Consider the following 12,284-nt stretch of genomic DNA (forward strand, 5'->3'; position numbering starts at 1 on the left):
TGTTCAAAGAAAACAAATTATAAAATAGATACATTACAAGAATTGAGATGAAAGTTGATCTTCAATCGCTTCCGTTCATGAAGACCTTCTTCTCTCCCAAACCCTTGTTTTCTCCAATCTTCAATCTTGTCTTCTCCTTGCCAAAAAGTCCCCTTTTTCATCATTAAAACTCTTCTATATAGTGCATACTCACTTAAGTTGGTTGGAAGTACCCAAAATTCCCCCACAGCTTAACCCATGGAAAAAATATGAAAAAATCATAAAATCAGCGTCACATGCTAACACGGGCCGTGTCAGCCAACACGGGCACCCGTGTCAGACTTCTGTCATCTTAAAACTTATTTTTTTTCTCCCAGGCCTCCTGACACGGGTGCCCGTGTCAGGTAACACGGCCCGTGTCAGCCCATAACTTCATATTTTGGCTTTGAGTTCTTCATCAAAGTTGTAGCCCTTTTCGTTAGCAAAATTCTGCCACCGGAACCGCGTCAATCGGAGTTACGAAGCTCTAGTTATGATCAAAATACTACACACCTGTCACGATGAGAAACATGCTCAAAATTTCCATATCTCACACTTGCTAACACGAGTCGTGTCAGCCCCGTGACTTTCATCTCTGTTGCATTTTCTTGGCCACGCTTCATCCTAACACGGCCAGTTTCAGGTGACACAAGTGGTCGTGTCAGACCTCATGTAGCTTGATTTTTCACTTCCTTCGAAACTCCCCTTTTTGTACTTTTTCGCATTGATTTGTCTCGATTTATTCCTTTGAGCCGGCAAACAGTAAAATACACAACCAAAGCATAAAATGTAGAAGAATGAAGTAAAACGCTTGACAATATAAAGCAAAGACGACTAAAATCAATGGTAAATAAACGTGTAAAAACCACTGATCATTATGCATATTGAGAAGGATTTTTTTTATAATGTATTTAACACAATGATGGTTGTTAAATATAGAACAAAAGATAATGAAAAGAATATACAAGACATGGAAATTTGGTGTAATAAAAAAGAGTTGGAGTTGAAGCCTAAACAGAATGGATAATTATAAAAACCCAAGGCTTGTTTTAGTCTGACCTCCCAAGAAGCTAAAGCGGTTTATCGATGGTTAAAAGATTTGAGAATGCCCGACAGGTATTCTTCAAATTTAGCAAGGTGTGTCGATGTTAACACTAGGAAGTTGCATGGCATGAAAAGTCATGATTGCCATGTTTTTATGGAATAATTACTACCAATTGCGTTCGGTTCTCTATCCAAACATGTGCTTAATCCACTAACTGAAATTAGTCAAATTTTTAGAGATATTTTTGCGTCAGGTTTAAGAGTGGATGTCATCATTAAGTTGTACCAAAATATTCTAGTCATTCTTTGTAAGTTGGAACAAGTATTTCTGCTTGGTTTGTTTGACTCCATGGAACATCTACCAGAGCATCTTGCATATGAAGCTTATCTTGGAGGACATGTTCAATATAGGTGGATGTATCCATTTAAAAGGTTCACGATGGATTCAAAATTATCAGTGTAAAATAAAGCTAGAGTGGAAGAATCAATATGTGCACATTACTTGCATCGAGAAACATCACCTTTTTGCAGTCACTATTCAACAACTTGATTTTAACTCCAAAAAATCATACGGAATCCTGTAGATGTTAACGAAAGAAGTCAATTCACCTTACCAATCTTTGGGCTTCCATATCATCCCTTTAGAAATAAGGGTGTGCATTGGTTGACCCAACAACAAATGCAATTCGCACATGTTCGTGTCTTGATCAATTGCGTTGAAGTTAAACCATATCTTGAGTAGGTATACCCCAACTTTTTAATTTTCTTTACAGTCATAAAACTTATTACCTTGAAACTTATAGTGTGTTTCTTTTTAGGGAATTTAACAACGCCTATTTTCATAGTACCGGTGTACAATCAACATTCGGTGTCATTCATGTTTAATGTCCAACATGGTGTAAACCCACATTTTGTGAGTTAATACATGCCTTTGTAGTTGTTTATCTAGTCGTAATATTTTTTCATTTGCTAATATTTTCTTCATTTTTATTATCTTAGTTAAATTAGTGTGGAGCACAATAGGTGCTCCCTTTTATGGGTTAATTTGTGTTTTGTGTATGTAAAGGTTAATAGAGCCAAGCTGAGGCAAGACTGAAGTAGCCTGCTGATGGAGTACGAGCTGAAATAACTTGGATCATGGAAAATTAATATTGGAAGTTGCTAGCTAGTGAGGATAACATGGAAGGAAGTGCTAAATGGAGGGGAAAACTCGGTGGTGCTGAAAATGAGAAATAAATTATTCAAATTCAAAGATAAGAGTGGTCGCGCTAAAAGATAAAAGTAGGTACGATAGTACACTAATCTTGCAGAGAGCGTCGCTTGCACCTGCTGTGACAGTCTGCCACATTACACCTTGTCTTCCACTGTTGTCTCCCTTGTAAAAAGATTCCTTAATCCTATGCTAGAGAATTGTGTGTTTATTCTACTTTATATGGACTTGATGTAATTTCATGAACATAAGCCCATGATCCAATGCAACATACAAAAATCTAATCCTTGGTCTATAAATAGAACTGTATTATATATTGAAAGAAGTGGAGCAATTCTAAGATACCGTTACAAAGAGTCCAAGTGCGTCGATAGTGGAAGTGTGAAAGAGTGTTCTTTCCTCAACCAATTTTGTGCCAGCTGATGATCATTGGCAAAACTGGAGTCATCTCTTGAAGATTAACCATCTTAAGTCATTCTCCAAGTTCCTCTTAGGTTTATATCTTTTGTTCATTTATTGTCTTAAGATGTTGCATTTGAGAACCATTTTTGTAGCTTGTACTTAACTCACTATGAGCTAAACCTTTTGCAGTTGAGCAATGTGAAATTAATGTTAAATTTGTGTTATGTTATATGTTGTGTGGCTAGTGCTTGCTTTACCATGCGTTTACTTGATTAAAAACTTATTCCTTTGATTGATCAACTTAGAAATAAGTAACAACTTATTGTTGTGGCAGACCCAATAACAAGTGAATTTCATGAGTAAAAATGGGTGAAAGAGTAGGATAGAGATATTCACTTGACCTAGTTTACTTAGAGATAAGGAAATGCAACCATTAAGGAAAATCAGAACTTTTAACAGACGTATATTAGGGCTACAAGTGGAGCTTAGAGATTTGTTTTCCTTACCCTTTTATGCATGAATATGAAATTATGAATGATGTTACTGTCACGACACCACTAGATCCTTCTGACCCTTCCTGTCACGACACCACACAACATTAACATGTTACTAAATTAGAAATATTAATGGATCAAAGCCCAACTCATTCACTCTTAGTACATTTACACTACATCTCTCTATAATTTTGTTATTGTTCTAAGTGAAAAATGAATTCAACTCACCTCATATTTTTATTTTCTCCACTCATGCTTAATTTGAAAGAATAGATTTTATACAAAAGTCATATTTAAGTAGTAAACACTCCCTGTGGGTACGATGCTCTTATATTTATCTCTTGCTGCAATCAAAACATATATACTTGCATGTGACACCTTTGAGAAGCTAACACATGGTTCAAGGAGAGATTGTCTAGCATTGTTGCACCGACTCTATAAATACTCCATTGGAGAAACTTGTATCAAGGCCCTCTTCAAAGTGCAAATGAATAGCACACATACTTTGTGAATGAATATAAATTTCAGACTCATAGATGGAATGAAGGGAAAGGACCATAAATAGTGGTGTATTTGTGAAAGGAGTTACAGATGATGGTGAAGATGACTTCTATGGTTTTGTTAAATATATCTACGAGTTGGTATACAATTAATTGGACTCGGAAAATAAATTTGTCTTGTTTTGTTGTGAATGGTGTGATCCGACTAGAGGCACAAAAATAGATAAGACATATGGTACTATTGAGATTCAAATGGAATGGAGGTACAAAGAGTATAACCCTTTCATAATGTTACATATTGTTAAACAAGTTTATTATGCTTCTTATCATTCATTTGTGCCACATAAATGAGGGTGTTGTGTTGTAATAAAAACAAAAACATTAGGTCATATTGAAATTGGCGGTCAAGTGGAAGATCTTGCTTACCAAGTTATTGAAGTTGAACAAATTAATGATGTGATTGCAGATGAGCAAACTACAAGTTTGTTTGATACTATGGTTAAGGGGCATCAAGATGATTCGTCTATATTGTTGGTTGATAGTAATATGGACGAAGAGTATGAAGAGTTTGGATCCGATGACAATATCACATCAGATGATGGGAATGATATGGATGATGAGCATGAAGATTTAGAATAATGAATATGTAATGATGAGAATGTGTTTTTGTAATTTTACTTAATGAATCATCTATTGAATGTGTTAATGAATATGTATTGTTGAGAATGTGTTTTTCAAATATATATTATATATTAACTGTGTATTCTCTATAAATAGGTAAAATTCCACCCCCGACCTTATAAGGGTAAGGGTACTAGTGATAGTGGTAAGAAGAAGTCCCAATGCTTGAGGATAGTAGTATGTCACTCACCTCACTCGGTCATGTGTCCTCCCCCGCAGAGTCAGGTTGATCCTATGTCCATGGACAATACTTAACCTTTTATGCCATTACTCTCCTCTCAGTATCATATGCTCCCATCTGGGAGTTTGTCTTTTATTAGCCCAGCTGAGGGACCATTTTTTGTTAGGCCACCTGGTTTTCCATTTCAGCAGACACAGATGTTCTCATCCTTCCAACAGATACAAACACCCTCATCTTTCTAGTAGACACAGATGCCCCCATCCTTCTAGCAGACACAGATGCCCTCATCCTTCCAACAGACTGGAGGATCTAGTTTTCCACCTCCCACATAGATTGGTCGCACCCCACATACCACACACGTGCCATCATCCTTCCAGCAGACTAGGGGATCCCACAGCTCACATCCCACACATGTACCTGCACGTGAGGATGATCATACGGAGTCAGATGATGACAATCTTGAGATGGATAGGGACGATGATGAGTTGGATGCGAGCGATCTTCGAGGGGATGATAAATCGAGCCATATTCATATCATTGAGGGGAGATTTTGAATTTGGCCGGAAGAAAGCTCGCAAGTTTCTTATTTATAATTTTTTATTTAACTATACATTTCCATTTTTAATAACTTTATAATTAATGCTAATTTAATTATTGTTGTTTAGTTTCGGGCTGAGTCAGACTGCTGCCAAAATGATAAGTTATATAGTTCAGCAAAATTATAAACAATTTTGGAAGAGTTTTAAAGAAGTTAAGGATAAAGATACTTGGTTTAAGCAAAATAAGATCACAACATTAAGAAAATATATAATTTTGATAATAAATTTTCATCTTTAAGTATAACAAATAAAAAATTATTTGATAATCTTTTAAATATTTATTTCAATTAAATTAATTTTAGCACATATGAAATACAAAATCCTATCACATATAAGAATTATTATAAAAATAACGTTTCTTAAGTACATTGATGTATGTTGTATGTCATTTAACCTTTTTCCCCTGCCATATAGGCGTGTTTTGATTTACTCCCCTTAAAAAAAAAAATTGGCATAGACCTCACAAAATATATTACCATCATTAAAGACCCTGTTGCATTTTTTGAAAAAAAATGCCTACGTGGACAATAAAAAAATAATGTCTGTGCATATGCTGCACACGTGGTATTATTTTAATTTTTTATTTCTTTTATAATTCCACGTGGAATTTAATTTTTTTTTTAATTTTTAAAATTTCTTTTTTATAATTTTTTATTTTTTTTAAAAAAAAATTAATTTTTCTTTAAAATTTTTTATATTTAATATTTCTTTTTATTTTATATATACATTTTTAATATAACAATACTTAAATTAAATGACATATAAATAGATGATGTGTAAAATAGAATTTGATGGTATATATATATATATATATATATATATATATATATATATATATATATATATATATAGTAAAGCAAAAGAAAAAATCAAAATTGCATTGATTCATTATAGAGTAGATGGACATGCGGAAGACCTCACAAAGCATAAACATAAAGCTTGAACCCAGAACATAAGCATTTTTAACCATAAAACACATATTGCATTGATTCATTAAACAATAGAGATATTACAACGGAGATACTACAACGAAATTTTAAACAGAAAATTAAACAAACTAAGAGGTCTAAGAAATTACAACAGTTAAAATAATTTCATCTGCTCCGTGCATCATTTCAATGGAATCCCTGTCGTCTTTCACTTCAACCCACCAACGTTCCTTTTCTCCGGAAGGAAGCAAAGTCCTTGTTCTTTGCCTCTGGATCCTTCTGATTTCTTCTCCGGGTTTGTACTCCCCCTCTAAAAAAGTCATGATATTCCTCTTGAGTTGGTCGTAGGAATGGATATTCCAAAACATCACTGGCACAAGGGTTTGACGGGAGAAAAATGACATGTCCATTCCTTCTATGATATTCTGGTTCAAGAAATGGACGTCGAGGCCTCATTGATAGTCGGTGAACTTCTGGGCGGTGACATCCATCTGGCCTAATGCGAGACATTTTTGTGTTTGTGTTTAGGGTTTGTGTTTGTGGGTGATGCAAACCTAGAAACCCCAAATATATAGAAGCATTTGGAAAATATGGACCACACAATGTCTATCCATAAGACTTCCGTAGATGCATCTATGGAAGGAATCAATTTTTTTAAAATATGGGGCGCTTCCAGATGTGCATCTATGGAAGCTGGGGGAAAATTGGAATTTTTCCCAGTGGGTAAGAAAACCATGGGGTGTAAAAAGAACAACTCTATAATTTTGATTTTTCCTTTTGCTTTACTATATATATACCATCAAATTCTATTTTACACATCATCTATTTATATGTCATTTAATTTAAGTATTGTTATATTAAAAAAAATTAAATATAAAATTTTTTTAAAAAAAATTGAAAAACAAAATTTTAAAAAAAATTACGAAATTCCACGTGGAATTATAAAAAATAATAATAATAAATGCCACGTGTGCAGCATATGCACAATCAGCATTTTTTTATCATCCACGTAAGCATTTTTTTCCCAAAAAAAATGAAACAGGGTCTTTAATGATGGTAATATATTTTGTGAAGTCTGCGTCAATTTTTTTTCTTTTTAGGGGGGGGGGGTGTAACTCGGTGAACTGACTTTTATTTTTTATTTGCAACAATGTTGCGGTGAGCATGAGTCGCCACCGACTTTTATTTTGTCCAATGTTAGGAAAGGTAAAAAGTACAGAAAAAGACCTTTTGAAAAAGAAAACGGGCTCGGGGGGTAAGTTATGAAAAGGGAAGGTGTAAGCACCCTCTTCATCCGTAGTTATCTACGGGCTCTTAACTTGCTTAGCTCATGTTTGTTTGTTTTGAGTTGAAAAGAGGCATAAGGACTTTAGCGTAAATGCGTAGCCTTAGTTTTTCGAAATAGTAGTGAAAAGATATTTTTTATTGAGCTAGGCAGGTTAAGAGCACTACCCTAACTAATTGGTCTTTTTCTGTAATTTTTAAGGTTCCTAGGACTATCCATACTATATAGGAGTAGGTAGTCCTTGTTTATATTGGACGTGTGGGTCATCGAAGGGTCATCGAGGTCGTTTGAAGGCAACAAGTAGAGATACCTTTAGCAAATTCGAAGGGACAATCATCTTTTCGTAGGCAACAGTTCGAGGGACTAGATCATGTATTCGTAGGCAACATCGGGGTCATCAAGGGACCATGATCTTTGATGATTTTTGTTTATCGAGGGACATTTGCTATTGGGTACCTCTACATTTCGAGGGACACGACCTTTATTCGAAGGCAACCAAGAGGGGCGCACCCTAGAGGTGAGTGTGTGAACAATAAAAAGAGTGTGTTATGTTCAGATATTTAATATTTGATGTTAGTGAGCTAACGGTTCAGTTTTAGTCTTTCCATGCAATCCTATTAGCATTCATCTAGCAGATAATAGTAGCAGTTTATAGTGCGGAAAGTAAATGTGCGAGGAAAATAACTCCTAAGCTATTACAAAAAAACCTTGCAACCTATACATTGATTTCTAGTATTTAAATAAATAAGTAAATAATTACAATTAAAACAAGCATGCGTCAAACATTGGAGTATGAGGTGAGAAGATGAATCGAGAGTAATTTACATTTAGGGTGGGAAATAAAAATCAGGGTTAAAGGTCGAAACCTAACTAATTTAACTAATCAAACTTAAAAGTCTAAATTAATTTTATTTAGTTAAAACTTAAATTTAATTTAATTATTCAACCTTAATATCTAAATTATCCTAATTAAATTAAATCAAAATAAAACTATGTCAAAATTTAGTAAAAGCCTAAAAAAGAACTAAATTTGTTTTTTTTTTGTTGTAATTTTAATGATTTTTATGTGATTTTTTATTAAAAAAAATGATTAAAGAAATAAAACTAAAAATGATTAAAGAAATAAAAATATAAAAAATTAAAAGGAACTAAAATAAATAATAATAACATAAAATAAACTAAAGACGAGGAATTACCTAGTGGAGAAAGTCCACTGCCTCTTGAAGCTCCTCCTCAACGAACTCCAACCTTCAGAAATCCTCTTCTGAACTCTCGAAGCTTCATATTTGTAGAAAAATCTCAACTCAAAGGAGAGAAACTTTTATACCAGATGAAAAAAATTCTAAACAAAAGTCTCAACTCAAAGGAGAGAAACTTTTATACAAAAAGAGAAAATTTCTTTAAAAAAGTCTCTACTCAAGAAAATGGGAAACTTTTAAGAAGAAATAATTCTCCAATTGTGTGTATTGAATCATGAGAGAAAGAGAGTTTATATAGGAAAAAGTATAAGGCCATCTTTTGAATTTTTCAATGTGGGACTAAAGTTAGAAAAAACAAAAACGACTAAAAACAAACCAATATATACAAAATGCACCAAGTGAGGTTCGAACTCGTGACCTTTTGTTTGCAAGCCTTACTTCCTAACCAATTGAGCTATGTTATTTATTTGAAACAAAAAGCTAATTGAAAGTATATGAAGCATCGGCCAAAAATTTTTTATTTATTAAAATATAAGCAATTTAAAAGTAAACTACTATATTTTTAAAATAGACTTTAAATCGAATATTTATAAAATTCAGAGTGTCAATGTAAATGAACCCGAAATTTTATAAAAATTCAATTTTTTGAAATAGTCTTGAAATTTTGAAAAGTGTGGGCAAATTTTGGGGTATGACAGCTGCCCCTGTTCAATTATCTTAAACCTGAAGATGTAGAGTGGTCTGTATGCCAGTCGGTATCTGAAGGTGGAAGATGATTGAACACTAGAATACCCAGAAATTTGCCCTAGCTGAAGTAGGGACTTTTGTCGGAGATGGGCTTAGAGATGCCATCTAGCTGAGTGGGGGGGTCATGCTTCCCAGGGTGTGTATATGATAGATCTTCAGAATGTTTGGGGTTCAAGCTTCCAAACGTATATCTCGGATAGAGATTCATAGATGTTCGGGGTTCGAGCTTCCGAAACATTTCTGTCATAGATTTCAGATTATCCGGGGTTCAAGCTTCCGGAATATATCTGTTGTAGAATTCAGATCATTCGGGGTTCAAGCTTCCGAAACATATCTGCCGTAGATTTCAGAACATCCTGGGTTCATGCTTCCGGAACGTTTTTGTCGTAGATTTTAGATTATCCGGGGTTCAAGCTTCCGGAACATATCTGTTGTAGAATTCAGATCATTCGGGGTTCAAGCTTCCGAAACATATCTGCCGTAGATTTCAGAACATCCGGGGTTCAGGATTCCGAAATGTTTCTGTCGTAGAATTCAGATTATCCGGGGTTCAAGCTTCCGGAACATATCTGTTGTAAAATTTAGATCATTCGGGGTTCAAGCTTCCGAAACATATCTGTCGTAGTTTTTTTTAGAACATCCGGGGTTCATGCTTCCGGAACGTTTCTGGCGTAGAATTCAGATCATCCGGGGTTCAAGCTTCCGGAACATATCTGCTGTAGAATTCAGATCATTCGGGGTTCAAGCTTCCGAAACATATCTGCCGTAGATTTCAGAACATCCGGGGTTCATGCTTCCGGAACGTTTTTGTCGTAGAATTCAGATTATCCGGGGTTCAAGCTTCCGGAACATATCTGTTGTAGAATTCAGATCATTCGGGGTTCAAGCTTCCGAAACATATCTGCCGTAGATTTCAGAACATCCGGGGTTCATGCTTCCGGAACGTTTCTGTCGTAGATTTCAGATTATCCGGGGTTCAAGCTTCCGGAACATATCTGTTGTAGAATTCAGATCATTCGGGGTTCGAGCTTCCGAAACATATCTGCCGTAGTTTTCAGAACATCCGGGGTTCATGCTTCCGGAACGTTTCTGTCGTAGATTTCAGATTATCCGGGGTTCAAGCTTCCGGAACATATCTGTTGTAGAATTCAGATCATTCGGGGTTCAAGCTTCCGAAACATATCTGCCGTAGATTTCAGAACATCCGGGGTTCATGCTTCCGGAACGTTTCTGTCGTAGATTTCAGATTATCCGGGGTTCAAGCTTCCGGAACATATCTGTTGTAGAATTCAGATCATTCGGGGTTCGAGCTTCCGAAACATATCTGCCGTAGTTTTCAGAACATCCGGGGTTCATGCTTCCGGAACGTTTCTGTCGTAGATTTCAGATTATCCGGGGTTCAAGCTTCCGGAACATATCTGTTGAGAATCTGGGGTTCAAGCTTCCAGACTGTATATTTGATAGAGATTGGTTTTGTTGATGATATTTTCTTGGCCTGTTGGTCGACCTGAAAGACAAAGTTAGTTTTATGCAAAGTCATGATGCATGTATTGTATGTTTTTTAAATGAATGAGACTATTATGCTTATGCTGTGAGGTATATGATGTATGAATGCAAAATGTTGTTTAATGATGACAGTAAATTGTATCAGTGTTTTGCGGGGAAAATAAATCCCTGACTGTTCAGCGCTTTTGAGAGATTATTTAAATCTCGACTTGACTTCCCCAGATGAATTGGATAATAACATGTCATGCCCCTTGTACACATTGGCGTTTTAGCCAACTGAGTCAGTCGTGGGAAATTTTCTTGCTTTTCGGAGCATTACTGAAGCATGCCTGTCGGGAGGGCTTCCTGAGATTTGTGATGTTATAAGCAACATGCCCAAGTATCATGAAATTAGGAACAATGCCCTTGATTAATCCGAGTCGGAGGTAATTTTCAACTATGCTTGGGTGCATGCCCCTGATTGTTCAACACTTTTGAGAGATTCTTCAAATCTTGACCTGATTGCCCCAGATTGACTGAACTATTACTCAACGGAGTATCCAACTGCTTTTGTGCCCCTGAGGGTGATCAGAACTTGAGGTATTCTCGCTCGAACTCAACGGAGTTCTGAAGACAACTTGTCCCTTGAAAGGATTAAACTTTTCATCTGCAGCTCATGATGGAAGCTTTCCTGGTATCAAGTACTTGTTCATATGCAAAGAATGTTTAAAATGAGAAATATAATTCTAATGCAAAGTTCATGTTTGTCTTGAAGTTTAAAGAAGAATTTTTTTGAAAGGATGTCAAAACATCAAGTTTTTTTGTGAAATGTGGTGTGATACCAACTCAAGTGTTTTAGCAAAACTCCTAGGAGTCGGTTTACCGTATTCTCGTTACAGTATGCTTTCGAATTAACCCTGCTTCAATTAGGACTTTTGAGGGTTGTAACGTGGCCAGGTTCACGATTTCTAGAAAAAAGGATTTTTAGGCTCAAAATTTTATTGGTGCCCACCCCCTTCGTGATGTTCTTCGACCTAAGTTCAGTTAACTCAATGCGAGCATTCATCCTTCAAGAGGAGTTTGAGATGATTGAGGAATCAATGAGGTGTCTGGACATGGCAGTCACTTTACCTTTCGTATTTTGTGTTTGATCACACGACTTGTTCTTTGAATTTATAGTCACACGACTTTGCCCATTTTGTTGAGGATTTTTTTTATATTTCCCTAACTTTTGCCTGGACAAACTCTTTTGAATTTTGGGTTTGAAGTCCAGCGGGATGCCATAACTTTTGCCTAAGTCATATGTTTTCAATTTATTGACTTAGCGGGCTTTCTTTTCTCTTTCTTTTTTTTTTATTCGTTCTTTTTTTTTTGAACAAGTCGTATGATCCTGACACGTCTTCAATTTGTTGGAAAGATTGTAACTGCCTCATTTCTTGGTCGACGAGGGATAGTCGTTGTTGCATTGTCATATTTTGACCTCCTGTTGCGAGAGATGACCATCGCGGTC

The sequence above is a fragment of the Vicia villosa genome, linkage group LG4, assembly GCF_029867415.1.
Source record: "Vicia villosa cultivar HV-30 ecotype Madison, WI linkage group LG4, Vvil1.0, whole genome shotgun sequence".
Lineage (NCBI taxonomy): Eukaryota > Viridiplantae > Streptophyta > Magnoliopsida > Fabales > Fabaceae > Vicia > Vicia villosa.